The sequence below is a fragment of the Callorhinus ursinus genome, unplaced genomic scaffold, assembly GCF_003265705.2.
Source record: "Callorhinus ursinus isolate GAN/ISIS: 27379988/994484 unplaced genomic scaffold, GSC_fseal_2.0 scaffold3, whole genome shotgun sequence".
NCBI classification, from domain to species: domain Eukaryota; kingdom Metazoa; phylum Chordata; class Mammalia; order Carnivora; family Otariidae; genus Callorhinus; species Callorhinus ursinus.
In genome coordinates this window covers 45,428,553-45,448,624 of record NW_027397065.1, presented here as the reverse complement: position 1 = coordinate 45,448,624, position 20,072 = coordinate 45,428,553, and the positions used below count along the sequence as shown (strand labels likewise).

Here is a 20,072-nt window from a genome sequence, read left to right as displayed (position 1 = left end):
TTGAAAAGATCAATTTTACCATAGTGTGTAGAAAGAATTGTAGACAAACAAGATTAGAGAGAGGGAGATGCATCGGGAGAGGAATAGCACAGATCAGATGAGAGAAAATGGTAAACTGGACCAGTAGGCAATGGGGTGCTGCTACACAGATTCTATTACAAATATGTCCAAGCCAGGGGACAAAGGAGAGTCAAAATTTAGCCCTCACCTATCTTGCTAAGCCCTGAAATCCAGCGAGGCAAGGGCTGATTCAAGCTGGAAAGGAGACTCTTTTGATGGTTTGTCCATTCCAAGGGAACACCCTTTTCCCTATACATACAGTTGATTCACCTGCTTGGGGAGCCCCCTGAACCTGGATAGCCCTAGGGTAACGGAGAGAAGAGCTTCAGTGGAGGAAATACCACAGAAGGTGACCTGAACAAAACGTAGTGATGAATTCAACTGGAGATGAGTGGAAAGAGAAAAATGTAGAGTGACTCCTAGCTTCTGGGCTTGAGTATCACGGTGGGTTGTCCCACTTGCTGAGATGGGGAAGTCTGGGAAAGAAGAACTTTGTAGTGCTAGAAAAACAAAGGTTTTATTTCAGACATATTTATTGAACTTTCCGTTAGACATCAGATGGGCAATCAGGTAGGGACTGAGTTTGGAAAGAGGACATAAGAAGAGGGCTGAACCCAGTTGGAGGGCAGTAACAATTAGAGGTCAGACACAGGAGAGGAGCCAGCAAGTTCCATGCTCAACTCATTTAGCCTCCAACATGCACTTATGCAATGAAATAGGACACAGAGACCATTTGTTCCAGAAACGGCTCCCTGGCAGGTGGAGGCTGGGTGTGCTCATTCAACATGTGCTTTATAGCTCATTTTCAATCAAGGGCTCCCATATAAATCCAGACAGTAGATCATCTACAAATTTAATTAACTGTATTTTTGCAGAATCTCAATTTGACCATAAAAATTTAATGCTCAATATAGTTTGAGGTTCAATGGCCTTTCTTTTTAAAAGGAGACAAATGAAATAGCCACAGATTAATTTTTCCGGTCATCCCCAATATATCAGAGTTATGAAGACAACTGAGAAGAGTGGGTATTCTAAGTCCAAGTCTGAATATTTGGATAAAATATAGGATTTAACTATCTCCTACTGAATTCTCCTTAAACAAGAATTATTTACTTGTTTGCTCAGAGTAATCTCTCTCTAGTACTTCCTGAAGCTAGTCTCAGAAGCCAAGTAGCTCATACCCAGGCGAAACAACCATATCACCTTCTAATATCCTTTACCTTTAGATACAGACAGGAGCTATGTGCAGTTACTATTAATAATGAAAACAAAACACCCTGCAATAACTTTGGCCAGAGCCATTAATATTTATAAGGCCTAGGGTGAATTCATTCACATTTTTAGGTCTGCTAATTTAAGGAGAGTTGTCATAAAGAACAGTAGACCTGGATTTCAGTCTTGGCTCCGTCATTTGCTAATTATGGCTGGGGGCAAAGCAGTTACCATCAGTTTCCTCAGCTGTAGAAGGGGGATAGGAACACCTACTCTGACTACTTCACAGGGGAGTTGAGCAAATTCAATGAAATGAGGGTATGTAAAGTTACCTGACATTTCTGTTGCTAGGAAGAGTGAATTCAGGTACATTACAAACTCATTGTCATCTTGAATCTGACCTTATAATTGCTGGAATAATCAGAAATCATATGTAGCTGGCATATCTGATACAAACACAAAATAAAGTTTGGCGCATAGTAGCTGATCAATAGATATTAGTTTCTTTCTGTTCATGTTTCCTCCTTTGCTCACCAGAAGAGCATATAGTAGACACTCATTAGTCCAAGCTTGCTTCCAATAGGAGGAAAACAAAGCCCAGATTGGTGAAATGACATACTTTTGGTTTCACACTAAATGTCTAACTTTTCCCGTTTGTTAAATAAGAGATTAGACTAGACAGGTCATTTAAAAACTATTTCACAGCAGAGCCCACCCACAGCAGTGAAGGGGGAGACAGAATATGGCTTCCATTCACCCAGGGCAGATCTGCTTTTAGGGTGCTATATACTCCATTTCTGCATAAGACTAGTTAGAAAAGAGGGTTGCTGCTAACAACAACAAAATACTTGAAAGTAACTCTTAGTTTATGAGAATTAGACACACTGGCTTGGTGATCGCAGACTCTCTGAGGGCTAGAATATGGTTGAAATGTTAAAAGCTCCAGGCAATGCACAGATCTACAATTCACCTGGTCCCCTCAGCTTCCTTTTGTATTTTACCAGCCTACTTAGTTCAGTTAAGTTACCTGCCTAGTCCCAGAATTGCACCCACCTCCCCGCCTTCATTCATATTTGGGGAAAATTCTATGATTCACTTGCATAAGTTCTTAATTCCATCCTTAGGATGCCAATGTGGCTGTTATAAAATACCAGACCAGCTTAAACAAGATAGTTCACTATCTCTCACATTAACAGTGTAAGAAGTCCAGGGCTGATGTGGCAGTTCCATAGTGTCTGGGAATAATATACCTCCTGTCTTGTTGTCCTGCCATTAGGCAGCCATGAGTCCAGATAAACTTCAGGATTGCTAAAGGGTAAAGAGGAGAAAGGGTACTAGAAGACAGCTCTGGGTTTATGCCACATCCTTCCTATGAAATTTTAAACTCTGAGGGCAGACCATGAGATAAACATCTACATACCCTACATGATGCCCCGTTATAGGCAAAATCTGCTCAAGTAGCTGCATAACACTCATTTATAGTAAGAACGAAATCAACAGGGAAAGAAAAGATTCTAGGTAGGAAAAGCAGATTGGGTATGAGGGAGAAAGTCAATTTTAGACATGTTTAACTTGAATACTTACTAGGCATCAAAGGGAGAGGTCAAGCTGACAACTGTATAGACCAATCTTCAGTATGGAGCAAAAACTGGACTCAGATTGTAAATTGGGAGCAATCAACATGTGGGTGACATCTAGAGATTTATATGATTCTAGGGGAATGGGTGTAGATAGAGTAAAAGAAAGATCCAAGAACTGGATGCATGCACGTTTAGAGGTTAAAGAGATAAGAAGAAAGAAACAAATAAGACTGAGAAATAGTGCTTACAGGTGGTAGAGAGGGTATTTCAGACACAGAGTGAAAGGTTTTAAGATGGTGGGGTGATCAACTGAACCAAATGCTGCTAATAGGTAGAAAATAAGGAATCAAACAATGAGTATTAGATTTAGCAAGGAGAAGTCATCAGTCATTGGTCACTGATTGAACAGAATGTTACAAGCAAAAGCATGAGTGGAACAGGCTCAGAAAAGGATCAAAAGAGAATTTTGCTGTAAAGGGGAGAAAAATGAAGCATCAGCTGACAGGAAAAGGGGGGTCAAGAAAACTTTTGGTAAGATGTGAGAAATAATGGCCTATTTCATTTCTAATAGGAATGATCTATTAGAGAGATAAAATTTAATGATGTGGGTGAGAAGGAATATTGTAGCATGTCCTTGAGCATGTGAGAGGTGACTGGATCTCATGTAGAATTGGAAGGACCAATACTAGAAAGGGGCCTGGGCACTTCATCCTCAGTCATAGTTGGGAAGGCACAGTACATAGGTGTCCATGCTGGCAAATGGGTAGATATGGTGGAGGAGTGAATGGAAGACCTTTGCTCTTACTTCAGTGTTTTGTTTTTTTTTTCTAGTGGAATAGGAACTAGATCATCATTGAGAATGAGGATGGAGGAGGAGAGGGTATTGGAGCTTTTACAGAAGAAAATGAGATATACAACTGTTATCTAGAAATGGGAGAGTGAATGGACTGAGATCATATAGTATGCTTGCTGGCAGCATCAAGAATCCCCTAAAGATTTATGGTCATGAATTTAAAGTGAACCAAATCAGACCAGTTATGTGTTTTATTCAAGCCACATTCAACTGTACAGATGCAGGCACGAGGTAATGAAAGTGAGTCAAGTGTAATGTGAAAGGTAATGACTGATCTTGGAATTTAGGAAGGAAAGTGAGGTCATTTTGGGGATAAAGTATAGTGAAAGGCAGTAAGATTAATAAATTGAATGTCCAAGTGTGTTGGAAAGACTGTTGGGGTTGAGAGGTGGAGGTGGTGAATGGAAAGATGGAGGTGGTGGTCAGAAATCAGTTACAGGAAATTAGGATTCTTAGGATTAAAATTAAGTTATAGGAAATTAGAAAGGGGTACAGCCATTTGTAATGGTATAGGCTGGAGTAAGACTGGATAAAGGACAGAACCACAGATGAAAAGCAAGTCTGGAACTAGGATAAAGATCACACCTCTCTTAGGTCTTCATCCCCATCATCAAGGCTGAAGACAGGCCTCTGCTCTGGGAATAACACGCAGATCCTCTACAGGTCAATCAGCAAGGTCAAGACAAGTGTACCCATTCAAAGTTTGCCTTTTCCCTAGTAGGGATTGAGAAACCAGTGTGTAAGGATTAAAATTCCCTTAAACCCTCTGCCCCCATTGGAAGGGTTAAGATGGAGCCCCAAACCCTCTGATACACATGGCTTTGCCAGTGTTATAGGCTTTGAATCCACCAACTTGAATCTCACTGTGCTGTTCATTAGACCATCACTGCACAGAGCCCCCTCATCTCCCATACTCTAATCTTCATGGGGTTCTGCAGGTCTCCTTTATTTGCCCTCAACATCCCATTTGTCCTATTACTCTATGCATGAGATCTGGCTCTTTCCTAAGAACAAAGATGCTCTTGTAGCCTTCTCAAATGGTGGCTCTTTTTTTTTCCCTCCCATACTTCTTGCCCAGTGGGCATAGAGGTAGGGCTGGTTTTCTCTTTGCTTCTTATTGTGGCTTCCAAAAAATTTCCTTTCCTTCCTCTGTTGAAAAAAAAATGAATTTGGAACCTCATGTCATCAGATGATATCACATATTATCTCTCCTTGATGCTGTCATCAAATAATCCCTACATCACTTTCCTAAATTCTCCAACACTTTCAGTTCCTGACTCATTGTCATTTTCTTCATTACTATTCTTACCTTTGTTCATGAAATTTTAATATAAATGTGAATGAATTATGTGGCACTAAACTGCCTTAGTTTCCTGGTCTACTTCTCTGCATTTTGTATATTCATCCACCAGCTTTAACCATTCGCTCCCATGAGTATACCTAGATCTGGTCACTACCTCTGTTAGGTGAGGGAAGTGAAGTCTATAAAGTTTCTTAATCAGTATACTCTACTTCCCCTTGACATTCATGAAAGGGATGTGGACCTATGAATTTGATCCATGTTCTAATTTAGACTCCTCTATTTACTGTCTGACCTCAAGCAAGCTCAAGCTTTGATTCATTCTTTTTATTGGAAAAGGGAAAATAATACCTTCCTCACAAGATGGTTGTAAGGATTAAGTGAGATTATGTATGGTAAAGCATAAAACTATTACTGTTTTGCTACCTTTTGTACCAAAGAGGGACTATGATACACTGCTTAAGAATATGGATTCTGCCGGTTGGCTGCCAGAGTTCAAAGCCAAGTTCTAATACCCTAGTCATGTGATCTTGAGCAAATTTCTTAGCTATTCTATGCTCCAGTATCCATATCTGTAAAGTGAGGATAATAACCGTACCTGCCTTGTTAAGTTGTTGTGAACATTAAGAATGTGTGCCAGAGGGGAACCTGGGTGGCTCGGTCATTAAGTGTCTGCCTTCAGCTCAGGTCAAGGTCCTAGGGTCCTGGGATCGAGCCCCGCATCGGGCTCCCTGCTCAGCGGGAAGCCTGCTTCTTCCTCTTCCACTCCCCCTGCTTGTGTTCCCTCTCTCACTGTCTCTGTCAAAAAAATACATAAAATATTAAAAAAAAGAATGTGTGCTAGAAAATGAAAACACTAACTTGAAAAGATACCTGTACCCCGTTGCTCCTTGCTTTCTAGTAGCCAGGACATGGAAACAACCTAAGTATCAGCCTATGGAAGAGTGAAAAAGATGAATAAAGCACACACACAATAGAATATTACTCAGCCATAAAAAAAGAATGAAGTCTTTCCATTTGCACAGCATAAATGGACCTTGAGTGTATTATGCCAAGTGAAGTCAGACAAAGAAAGACAAATACCATATGATCTCACTTATATGTAGACTCTAAAAATAAGAACACAAAAACTGAACTCAGACACAGAGAACAGATTGGTGGATGCCAGAGACAGGCAGTGGGGCGGGGGGGAGAGTAGGAAAATGGGTAAACAGGGTCAAAAGGTACAAACTTCTACTTACAAAATAAGTCATGGGGATTTCAAGCACAGCTTGGTGACTATAGTTAATACCGTATGCATATTTGAAAGTTGCTAAGAGGGTAGATCTTAGAAGTTCTCATCACAAGAAAAATTTTTGTGACTATGTATTAGTGAGAGAGGTTAACTAGACTCATTTTGGTAATTATTTCACAATATATACAAATATCAAATCATTACGTTGTACACATGAAACTAACATAATATTATAGGTCAATTATCCCTCAATAAAAAAAAAAAAGAGTATATGCTAAAGTTTGGCAAACCACAGCCACAGGTCAAATGTCTGCTTTTGTAAGTACAGTTTTGTCATAACACAACCACATTCCTTTAAGTACTGTTGTTGCTTTCCAGTTGCAATTGCGGAGCTGAGTCATTGCAACAGATACCATATGGAATGCTAATTCTAAAACACCGACTATATAGCTCTTTACAGATGTTTGTAGAACCCTGGTATACGCAATCATTCAAAACGGTCTGGTGCATAGGGCGCCTGAGTGGCTCAGTTGGTTGAACAGCTGACTCTTGATTTCGGCTCAGGTCGTGATCTCAGGGTCGTGAGATCCAGTCCCTCATTAGGCTCCTTGCTCAGTGCAGAGTCTGCTTGGTGCCCCTACCCCTACTCATACTCTCTCTCTAAAATAAATAAATAGAATCTTTAAAACAGTCTAGTACAGTGGAAGCTCTTGATAAGCAATAATATATTTATTCTCTATAAAAGTTTGTTCAACAAACTATGGAAGAAATTGGGTGTGGGAGGGCAAGTAGGAATAAACCACTTGCATTGTGGATCCTGTAGTAAAATTCTATTCTACACAGACCGGTGCAGAAGCTTGGATTTCCCTGAGGGCAGTGGCAGAGATTTACATTGGGCATAGGGCTGAGTTGGACTTTTACTGGATTTTCATGTCACTGCTGATGCCGTGACCAGCGTACCTCATGCCAAGCATCCCTAACTGAACCCAAGATTTGCACAGCGAGTCAGGGAGGACAAGCCTAAGAGTTAAACTAAGAAGTTCTCACAGAATACAATCATTCAAAAATAGAGTTTTATATTATTATGTATCTCTAGCAGCTTTAGAAACTGAATAATGCATTAGGAGAATAATGCTTCAATGCTTCTACTGGATATAACACATGGTATTAACCAGCACTTCCATGAAATATATTCCCTTTTTCTGTGTATTAACTCTTGACAAAAGGCCCAAAGGGTTTTTTACTAAAGTTGGGAAACCAGAAGGCTCTGTTAATTGTAGAGTTTTGCTAGAGTGATTACCAGCCAGGGTTAGCTGAACACCTCAGCCTTTGAATGCTGGAGTTGGCCACTTACTAGCCTAAAAAGGAAATAAGATTATTTTAATATCTTTACCCTCCCTCTATAAAGTAGTCATGAGGATTCCATGAGATGATGAATTTGAAGCACTTAGCTCAGGATACTATATACTATGCTAAGTGAAATAAGTCAGACAGAGAAAAACAGATACCATATGAATTCACTTACATGTAGAATCTAAACAAATAAAACAAAAACCAGAAACAGACTCAGAAATACAGACTGGTGATTGCCAGAGGGAAGGGAATAGGGGGATAGACAAAATGGGTAAAGGAGATTAAGAAGTATAAACTTTCAGTGTAAAAGAAAGAAGTCATAGGGATGAAAAGTACAGTATAGGCAATATAATCAGTATGTTTACAGTAACCTCCGGTGGTGACAGATGGTAACTATACTTATCATGGTGAGCACTGTGTAATATTTGGAATTGCTGAATCTCTATAGTACATCTGAAACTAACAATGAATGTCAATTCTATTTTAATAATTAAAATTAAGTAAATAAATAAAAATGGGGAGGGTATTTGCACTTTGTACCTGTTACATAAGTTATCAAATATTAGCTAGTAATAGTAGCTGTTGTCATTGCCATTAAATTGTAAAATGCAGAATTACAGACTCTTGGAAACCAATTTCAGTTGTGGATGACTTCATTTCTAGTATGGCTGAGGATTCTAAATCCATAGTCAGTACTGTTTGATAAACTGGAAAATAAAAGAATTAATACCTAACAGGTCTTAGCATTCCTGAAAACTAGATTTATATCAAAGTTTAGGTATTTTGTGAAGTTCATCTTATGAGAGTTTGTATGTATTTATAAAGAAAAATACCACTCTTCCCAAAACCTCATCAATGGATCCTAGACATTCTCTAAATAAACTCCATATAGGAGAACATTATTAGGGATATAAAATAATAATTGAAAAATCTAACTTAAAATTGCATATCTGATATGAAAGAATTATTTTTGTTTTTTGTTTTGAGATATAATCCATATATAATGTTTACCCTTTTATTGTGTACAATTCAGTGATTTTTAATAGATTCACAAAATTGTGCAACCATCAACCACTCTTTAATTACAGAATATTTTTATTGTTCCACAGAGAAACTCCATATCCATGAGGAACCATTCTCCATAATGTACCTGAAGACTCTGGTGTTTATTTTTTAAGGCATGGTAATAGTATTATGTCTATTTTTAAAGCATTCTTATATTTTGTGATATATCCTAAGATAAAGATAAAATCACATGATATCTAGGAATTGTGCAAAATAATCCACAGGGATACAGTTAAGACAAAATTAGCCATGTACTAACAATTGTAATTCAAGATCATTATTTCTATTTGTGTATTTGTTTGAAATTCTCCATAAAAAAGCTAAAATAAACAAATATAACACATGAAATTTCAGGGAAGTGTTTAACCAAATCAAGACATACTTCTTTGATATAAGCCTTTAACCCTATAAATAATTAGAAAAAGCAGATCTCTCAACTACAAAAGATGGAATAGAAATATTACATTCCTGTATGTCATGTAAACATGAAACATTTTATCTTTCTCCAGCCTCTTATTCAATCTTCATGCACCCTTATATCTGTGTCTTTAAGTCACATGTAGTTTTGTAAGTAGCATAAAGCTTCCCCATTCAAAGAAGTATTGACTTTTGATTGGAGGAATTTAGTCCTTTTACATTTAATTACTGATGGTTGGATTTAAATATACAACTTTCCTAATTGTTTTTTATTTCACCTGTTCTATGTTCCCCCTTTTTCTCTTTTCATACCTTCTTTTAAATCCAATATATTTTTATTATTCCACTTTTTCTAAAAGATTTTATTCATTTATTTGACAGAGAGCCAGCGAGAGAGGGAACACAAGCAGGGGGAGTAGGAGAGGGAGAAGAAGGCCTCCCATGGATCAGGGAGGGAGCCCGACATGGGGCTCGATCCCAGGACCCTGGAATCATGACCTGAGCCCAAGGCAGATGCTTAATGACTGAGCCACCCAGGCGCCCCTATTATTTCACTTTTTTTCATTTGTTAGTTTTCCCTATTCATTTAGCACTTACCTTAGAGATTACAACATTCATCATTAACTTATTAAGTCTAATGTAGATTAATTCATTTTACCAGTTCTCAGACAACACAGAACTTCTAAATGCTTTATCTCTAGGTCCCTCCCATATTTTATACTAATGTTGACATATATTTTATTTATATTTCAAACCCCACGAGGCATTACTGTAGTATATAATCAATGTTTCTCTAGATTTACCCACATATTTACCATTTCTGCTCTTAATTTTTTCCTATATTTCTAGGCTTCTAAGATCATATTCCATCTTCCTGAAGTTTTTTTTAGTGTCTCTTTTAGTGTGGGTTTCCTAGTAATGAATTGTCTCATTTTTTTGTTTGAAATGTCTTTATCTAAAGGATATCTTTGATTCTTCAATGGCTACTGTTAATATTCTAGCAATTTTAAGATGTTATTTTAGAGGCACCTGGGTGGCTCAGTCGGCTAAGTGTCTGCCTTGGGTTGAGGTCATGATGTCAGGGTCCTAGGATCGAGCCCCACATTGGGCTCTCTGCTCAGTGGGGAGTCTGCTTGTCCCTCTCCCTCTGCCCTTCCCTCCCCACTCGTTCTCTCTCTCTTTCTTTCAAATAAATCAATAAATCTTTTAAAAAATAAAGATGACATTTTATTGTCTCTTGTATTTGTTTATTTATTTGGTTCTCTGGATGCTTTTATGATTTTCTCTGTGTCATTGGCTTTTAGCAATTTTGTATGATGTGTCTAAACATGGTTTTCTTTATATTTATCCTGATTGTTCTTGAATCTGTGGTTTGACATGTTTAATCACTTTGGGGAAATTCTCAACCAATATTTTTCAAATATTTCTTCTGTCCCTTTCTCTCTTTCCCCCTTTTCCATCACAAGTATGTGAGACTTTCCATATGTCCTATAGGACTCTTTTCTCTTTTCTGTCCTTTTTTCTTACATAGCTGAGTGTGGATATATTTAATATCTTCCAGATGAGTTATGTCTAATCTGGTATTAAACTTATCAGTTATGTTCTTAATCATTTCTACATAAGACAAAAATGAATAAATTCCAAATTTATGGTAAAATTTTCTATTGTTTTAAAGTCTGCAGCTGATAATAGCCATTATTTGGATCACCAGTCTGTTTCTACTGTCTATTTTCTCACTTGAACCTCTGGATAATGTTTTAATTCTCCAGAGAAGAATTTTTTTTTAAGTCTCTGGCAGGTAATTAAAGCAGAAACTTCCCACCTTCACCCAATCAGAAACTAAGAAAATCAAGGCTGAATTTCAGTCTTTGTGAAGCTGATATATTTCTGCTTCATCTTTATTCCTGGGGAATAGTCCTTCCTGAAAGGACTAACTGAAAGTCCTGAGTGTTTACCAAAGCACCTTTCCCTTGGCAGGTCCTGAACTACAGTTTTTATTCTCTCCAACATAAAGAGAATGCTGACAACTCTGCTTGCTTTTTAGTTTCTTTGCAGTTACACCTTGCAAGCTGGAGAATGCTCCAAGGAGAAAACTGGTGCAGAATATTGGATTCATGATATTTTCCCATTTCTCTGACATCTTGGCCTCTCCACTCATAGCTGACTTATCAGCCTCAAAATCCAATTTTGTCTCACCATGCCCCTAAGATTGTTAAAAGCTCTGCTCAGTTTCTGAGCCTTTCTACTCATGCCAACTATGAATCAGCAGATGCCTTGAGGAATAAAGCATCATAGAATGTCAAAACCCACTCCATGTATTTCCTTTCTTTCTTGAATCCTAACACCTCAATTCCTAGCTGACTTGGTAGCTCTCTGATTCTTTCAAACATATTACTGTTTTTGTATTTTGTTGAGTTTTCTAGTTGTTCTAGGCATGAGAAATGGTTTGCTACAAACTATTCCATTCAGTCTAGAGACAGATATTACATGTTCGAATATAATATAGTATATATATAAAAAACATTGGTTCTTAATTCTTGACCTTAGAGCCTCTTTACTTTCTTAATTCTTAAATACTACAAAGAACATTTGTTTAGGTGAGTTAAATATATTGACCATATTTGAAATTAAAACTGTAATTCTAAAACTTTTAAAATATTTTAATTGTTTATTAATTTTAAATATCAATAATAAACCCATTACAGACTAACAAATATTTTTATTAAAAGAATCATAATATCTTCCTTAAAATACATCTGCATTTCCCTGGTACTGTGTGTATAATTTTCTCTTTTGTTACTTTTTATAAATTCATGGAAATAGTATTTCCAAATACTTCCAACATTGTAAATTCCTTAGGATTATGACAAAAACTGGTAGAAGAGCACTGTTTTACATTTTTGCAAATTTCTTTAATGTCTATCTTAATAGAATAGAACCGGATTCTCTGTTATCTGATTCTGCATTCATTCTATTGCCATATATTGTTTTGGTTGAAATATACGAAGAAAATCTAGCCTCACGCAGAATACATAGGTAAAAAATGGAAGTGTTTTAATAATCTTTTCAGATAATTGTGGATTTCCTTCTTTGATAATACACCTAAACTCAAAGAGGAATAGTTTCTTAAACATTAATTGCAATGTAAAATCTGAAACTATACCAATGAATATTTTTTTTTTACTTGTCACATTTTACTTGTCACATTTAAATTCGGTGCACTTTTCATTTTTTTACTCATGAAAGATTTGTAGCACACTATGCACTGGTCATTTGGAAGATATTGGCTGATCAAGTTATACAGACCATTTCAATGTTAAAATAGTTCATTATATAATGATAAAAAAAACATTCATTAATATTATCACCATTCTCATCCTAGAAGTCTAACTATTGAGAAGCTATCAAATTCATGGTGGCAGAAACATACTTGCCAAAACCTGAATTTTATCAATGGCAACAAATACTGTCAACTTGTTTGAGTAACAGGCTAATTTTTTTCATTTTCAAGTTAATATTTACCAAATAATCAAGACTGAAAAACAATAGCTGTAAGGTATGGTGTTCCACGAAATCCCTGAAAACCAACGGAGCCACCCAGAAACCCCTAACATCTTAGTATTATTATGAAATTATTATGATGTTGCCCAAGGGATAAAAAAGCTTTCATTTTCAAATAGATTTATTTAAAATATTAATGTCTGCCTTAAAATACATCTGCATTTCCCTGGTACTGTGTGTATAAATTTTGCTAATGTTTCTCTTTATACATTCATGGAAATAGTATTTCCAAATATTTTCAACTTTTAAATTCCTCAGGATTGTAATAAGTCTTGACAACAAATACTTAAAAAGAAGAGGGATGCCTGGGTGGCCCAGTCGGTTTAGCATTTGCCTTCGGCTCATGTCATGATTCTAGGGTCCTGGGATCGAGTCCGGCATTGGGCTCCTTGCTCAGTGGGGAGTCTTCTTCTCCCTCTGCTTCCTCTGCCAGCCACTTCCCCTGTTTCAGTGCACTCTCTCTCTGACAAATAAATAAATCTTTTTTTAAAAAAGAAAAATTCATGCCTTCTTTTCTTTTTTTTGTTAGTGATTTTTTTGGTTAATTCCCTTAATATAATTAACTCTCTTATAATAACTCTAAATTACATCCATTGATATATATATTAAATATTTTTCCCATTTACACATTTTAAGGCAGAAGATGATTATATCCAGGGCATGACTTGAGGGAGTTATAAATGAAAGAGATAAACTTGGTTTGAGGTGATGGCAAAATAAAATTATTAAAGGGAAGAGCAACATTTTTTATTTTTAAATTACAAATATTATTGCCCAAAGGGAAGAATAGACAAATAGATCACTTATATTGCCTTCATCTCTAAAATATAATTTGATAGGAGAAAAAGAAAAAAGGATTATGATTTTTAAGCAAAAAGGAAAGGATAGGTAATATGAGTGAACAAAAGAAAAGATAAATTGGAAATAAGGATTAAAAGTGAAGAAATATTGATAAATTATTAATGATAGACACATGTTTAGGAGGCAATTTGTATAGGAGACCATCTTTCAATATATCCTATCATTCCAGGCTGATGGAGCCTCTTCTCTCACTCCATTCCTCATGTACTCACCATTCTATAAGGCTATTAAAGATGAGATTTGAGGGGTGCCTGGGTGGCTCAGTTGGTTAAGCAACTGCCTTCGGCTCAGGTCATGGTCTCAGGGTCCTGGGATCGAGCCCTGCATCGGGCTACCTGCTCGGCGGGAGGCCTGCTTCTCCCTTTCCCACTCCCCCTGCTTGTGTTCCCTCTCTCACTGTCTCTCTCTCTGTCAAATAAATAAATAAAATCTTAAAAAAAAAAAAAAAGATGAGATTTGAATCTTTGATGAGATGAGGTTGCAAAAAAAAAAAAAAACTGGACTGAATTGGTATTGCCTCTCCTAGCGCTCACAGGTGCTCTTCAAGACTGAATAACCCAGACTGTGTGAAAGGTACTTACAACCTTGAAGGGAATGGATGTTCATTCTGTCAATTATCCTGTACAAAATACTAATTACAGGGCAGGAATTAAGGAAATTTCCTCTTCTCTCTTTGAAATATAAGGGGAGGAAAAAAAATAAACAGTGGGGTATCAGTTTGGCCTTGACTCTGAAGCACAAAGTTTCACAGTTTTTAATCATGGAAAACAAACTTGTTCTGGCCACATGGACTTGAGCCAAGAACAAGTCAAGGACACATGCTGGCTAATGGCAGACTGATTCATTGTTACTCTGAGTATTTTCCAAATTCTTTCAGTTACTGCTAAACATTGGGTAAAAACCCGCCTTGGTTGTACTAGGGGTTGAGGGGGATGGAGTTAGGAGGGTCTAAGCCCACAGTTAAGGCAGAAGAGCAGTAGCTCCTCTCTTGAGCCTGAGCAGTGATAGTAGCAAGCAGTCACTGGTAGATGAAAGTAGACCCAGTAGAACAATGATGCCTTGAGGGCCACCTGCATTACAACCAGTAATGTAGCTCCTGAGGGAGGAGGACAGAAGGGCAGAACCTCAAGACTTCTTTCTGAGTAAATACAAAATAAGATACAGGCTCTTTGAGAATTAATTTTCAGCAGTGAAGCAAGTAGGGGATCATGTTACATAAAAGCTATTAAATTCCTTGGTAGCTCTAGGGTCAGAAGATTAAAAGACTAGATTGGGCTAAGTTTTAATGTTTGAATTTCTGACAAATCATCTTTTAATTAGTGTTTTCCAGGCTTTACTCTGAAAACAAGCAAGTGATGCAAGAAAGTCCGGCTTTCATTTGTTATAAAAACATTTCCCCTTGCCTAGTTCATTATTCTACCCCTCTATGGGACTTGCCCTATAGGATGCTTCCCATTAATATCTTAGTTTTGTCCTTTCTTTACTAGTTTTACTGAAGACAGGATCAGTTTAGCCCAGTATAATGCACAGCCTTGTGTGTAATGGCAACTTTATTTCCCAACTTTGAAACTGGTTAACAGCCCTTATCAGCAAATAAAAGCCTCCTACTGCAGACAAGTGAAGTGATTGAGAAACCCATAAAAAGCTGAGGAAAGAAAGCCAGATGAAGTAAAACAAATTTCAGCTCTAGGTCTCCATTGATCTCAACAGTAAATATAAAAAACTAACATGTTTATTGGCCTTCTTTTGATTATAAGTCATTATTATTGCACTGTTTTCACATCTACTAGTAACTTCTTAGTTGGAATCTTCCAATAAAACACTCAAAATGAGCATTTTTAAAGATAAAGAGGCACAACTATTCAGATTCTAATTCCTAAAGCTGTGGGTTTTCTAGGGCTTACTTGGAATTATACCATACACATAAATAATGAGAGTTTTAAAAACCGAACTTCAGTTTTAGAAAACATATGTTTAAATTTTGTTGGATAAAGAAAATAGGCATCTCCAAATTAAGACAGGATATATAGAATGCTCTTTCAGGAAATAACAGTCTAGTTAAATATAACTAATGAAATAAGCACAAAGACTCACTGCTATAATGTGATCATACATTAAACTGCATTTCTATACCTAGCAGCAACAAAAAGTTGGATTAAAATCATTAACTCTGAAAAAAGGAACACTTGTGATCATGATTTTTAATAATCAAATGCTGTAAATCCCAGGAGCCAGAAAGTTCACACTTGCTATGTAACCCCAAAGGTCTGAATTTAGATACTATCAGCAAAAACTACAGAGAGAAATATTTTGTCTAAAGACAAGTGAGGAGGGCGCCTGGGTGGCTCAGTTGGTTAAATGACTGCCTTCCGCTCAGGTCATGATCCCGGAGTCCTGGGATTGAGTCCCACATCGGGCTCCCCCTTCTCTGTGGGGAGCCTGCTTCTCCCTCTGCATCTGCCTGCCACTCCCCCTGCTTGTGCTCACTCTCTCTCTCTCTCTCTCTCTATGTCAAATAAATAAATAAAATCTTTAAAAAATAAAAATAAAAAAAATAAAGACAAGTGAGGGTCCAAGTGTAGGAAGAGCCTGAACTCACCTCCTCTCCAGAAATACCAAATCTACAACTAGATATTGCATAATTCCTCCTGAAGAACTGAGAATTGATTGAACAACTTCTGCACAATGAACTCTAGAGGGGCCACATGGAGAAGGGTAGAAGAGACAGAGACATGGTAATGACAGGAAACCCATCCCTCATGCAGGGACCTCAAGTAGGGAAGGATAGCACTGAGCCCATGCACAGACTCACCCACCCATGCACAGTGAAAACAATAGTGGTTTAAAGAGTAACTAGACTATAAGTGAAGGAGATCCATTAGATATAACCTTAGAATGCCTGCCAAATGGGTTGAGAACTGCTGGAACTCTCTCCATGGTCAGAGGCCCCAGCCAGCACAATATTTTACATTTTCCCTCCACCCCGATAATGCAGGCAAGAGCAGGGCCTGCATGTTCTACCTGGCCTATTAGGGCCATGCTGGCATGCTCTAGCTCCCTCACCTGCCCCAACCCAGCTGTCCCATCAAGAAAACTCCAGCATGTCATGCTGCAAGACTCCCTGTTTGCACCTGACCCAGTGCAGTGTTCCAAGACTCCCCAGCCCATGCCTGCTTCAACTCCAACTATCCCACCAGGTGGCCCTGGCACAGAACACCACTCATCTCCCTGGCCCACATCCACTCAGCTCTCCTATCACAATGGTCCTAGCACAGCATGTCCTAAAACACACTGGCCAGCAACCACTCCAGCTCCAGCCATCCTGCCAAGGCAGCCTACATGTGGAATGTCCTGGAACCCCTACGAGCCCACATCTGTACCAGCTCCAGCTTGTCTGCCAAAGCCTCCAGGTACATGCAGTCTACAGAGGGAACAGTCCTACACAAGGCTTCTCCTTCAAGACCAGAAGAGATCGCTCTCCCATCTAATTCATAGAAGCAAACACAGAAAGACAAACAAAATGAGGAGACAGAGAAATAAGCTCCAAACAAAAGCACAAGATAAAATCCAAGGGGCGGGATCCCTAATTAAATGGAGAAAAGTAATTTACCTGATAAAGAGTTAAAATGAATGATCATAGAGATCCCATCAAACTCAGGAGAAGAATGGAAGAACAGAGTGAGTACTTAAACAGAGTTAGAAAATATAAGAAAAAAACAATCAGAACTAAAGAACACAATAACAAAAATGAAAAATACACTAGAAGGAATTAACAGCAGATTAAATGATTCAGGACAGATCAACTATGTGGCAGAAAGAAGAGTGGAAATCACCCAATCAGAAGAACAAAGCAAATACAAATGTTTTTAAATGAGGATAGTTTAAGGACAACTTATGTTGTCCTCTGGGACAACATAAAGTGTGCCAATATTCATATTACAGAGGTCCCAGAAGAAGAGAGAAAGGGACAAAAAAAATCTATATGAAGAAATAATGGCTGAAAATTCTCCTAACCTGGGGAAGGACACAGACATACAGGTCCAGGAAATGCAGAGTCTCAGTAAGATGAACTCAAAAAGATCCACACGAAGACATTCTATAACTAAAATGGCAAATTTTAAAGAGAAAATCTTAAAGGCAGCAAGAGAAAAGCCATCATATACAAGGAAACCCCATAAGACTATCAGCTGATTTTTCAGAAGAAACTTTGTAGACCAGAAGGGAGTGACAGGATATATTTAAAGTATTGAAAAGGAAGAACTTGCAACAAAGAATACTCTACCTGGCAAGGTTATCATTTGGAATTAAAGGAGAAATAAAGAGTTTCCCAGATAAGCAAAAACTTATGGTAAGGAGTTCATTATCAGTAAACTGGCTTTACAAGAAATGTTAAGGGGTTGGTCTTCTTTAAGCAGAAAAGAAAAGGCCTTAACTAGAAATCAGAAAATATGTTAAGGAAACAAGTCTCAGTGGTAAAGGCAAATATATAGTAAAGGCAGTAAACTAGCCACTTAAAAAGCTAGTTGGAAGATAGTAAAATCAATCATAACTACAATAAGTAGTTAAGAGATACACAAAATAAAAAGATGTAAAATGTGATCTCAAAATAAAAGTGGTGGTGGTGGTGGTGAGTGGGCAGGAGGGCGGTGGAGATAGAAGTGCTTTTAGAATGTATTTGAACTTAAACAACTATCAACTTAAAATAGATTGCTAAAAATAGAGGTCAATATATATGAACCTCATGGTAACTAAAAACCAAAAGCCTATAATAGATATAAGTAAAATAAAGAGAAAGGAACCCAAACACTAAAGACAACCATAAAACCACTAGAGATAAAGAAAACAGAGAAGAATTACAAAAAGAGCCAGAAAAAAAACCCAACAATTAACAAATGGCAGTAAGTACATACCTATCAATAATTACTTTAACTGTAAATTGACTAAGTGTTCCAACGAAAAGACATAGGGTGGCTGAATGAGTAAAAATACAAGACCCATTTATATGCCGCCTACAAGAGACTTACTTCAGATGTAAACACACACACAAACTGAAAGTGAAGGGATGGAGAAAGATATTCCATGCAAATGGAAACAAAAAGAAAGCTAGAGTAGCAATATTCATTTAAGACAAAATAGACTTTAAAAGAAGAATGTAACAAAAGACAAAGAAGGGCATTACATAAATGTAAAAGGTTCAATCCAAGAATAGGATATAACATTCATAAATATTTATGTACCCTACATAGGAGCATCTAATTATATAAAGCAAATATTAACAGACATAGAGAGAGACACTGATAGTGATACAATAATAGTAGGAGACTTTAATACTATGCTTACATTAATGGATAGATCATCCAGACAGAAAGATAATAACAAAATATTGGCCTTAAGAGACATTAGACCAGATGGACTTAAGAGAACTATATAGAACACTTCATCCCCAAACTGCACAATACACTTTCTTTTCAAGTGTACATGAAACATTTTCTAGGAGAGATCACATGTTAGTCCACAGAACAAGTCACAATAAATTCAAGATAGGAGTCTTATCAGGCATCTTTTCTGACCAAATTGACATGAAACTGGGAATCAATCACAAGAAGAAAACTAGGATAACACAAACATAGGGAAAATAAACAACATCCTACTAAACACCCAATGGATTGACAAAGAAATCAAAGAGGAAATAAAAACTACCTGGCAGGAAATGAAAATGGAAACACAACTTTCCAAAATCTAGGGGACACAGCAAAAGCAGTTCTAAGAGAAAAGTTCATAATGACATGGGCTTACTTCAAGAAACAAAATAAATCCCAAATAAACAATCTTCCTTTACACCTAAAGAAACTATAAAAAGAACAAATTCCAAAGTTAGTAGAAGGAAGGAAATAATAAAGATCAGAGTGGAAATAAATAAGATTAAAAGAAACAATAGAAAAGATCAATGAATCTAAAGCTGATTTGTTGAAAAGATAAAATCAATAAACCTCTAGCCAGATTTGTCAAGAAAAAAAAAAAAGAGACAGAGAGGAGTTCCAAATAAAATTAGAAAACAAAAGAGAAGTTACAACTGACACCATAGACACACAAAAGATCACAAGAAACTACTCTGAACAATCATTTGTCAAAAAATTGGTAAGCCTAGAAAAAGTAAATAAATTCCTAGAAATACATAACCTCCTAAGACTGAATCACAAAAAAATAGAAAATCTGAATAGACCAATTACCAGTAATAAAATTGAAACAGGAATTTAAAAACTTCCCAAAACCAAAAATTCAGGATGAGATGGTTTGACAGGTGAATTCTACCACACATTTAAAGAAAAGTTAGTACATATCCTTCCTACATTATCCCAAAAGATTGAAGAGGAAGGAATGCTTTGAAACTCATTTTATAAAGTCAGCCTTAAAATCTGATTATAAGTGGAATTTATTCCAAGGATGCAAGAATGGTTCAACATCCATAAATCAACCAACATGATACAACACATTAACAGAAGATAAAGATTATATGATCATCTCATTAGTTGCAAAAAAAAAATGTGTTGGACAAAGTTCAACACCTGTTCATGA

The 20,072-nt window shown here is 37.0% G+C and overlaps 1 long non-coding RNA gene across 1 annotated transcript in view; it reads right to left on the bottom strand.

Annotated features, from left to right (window-relative positions):
• The window catches only part of LOC112820144 (uncharacterized), a 133,051-nt gene extending 119,123 nt beyond the window's left edge, over nt 1–13,928 (bottom strand). The window contains exon 1 of the long non-coding RNA XR_003207060.2: nt 13,709–13,928. This is a non-coding gene — a long non-coding RNA (uncharacterized lncRNA). The remainder of the gene's footprint in view (nt 1–13,708) is intronic.
• Between the last annotated feature and the right edge of the window lie 6,144 nt (nt 13,929–20,072).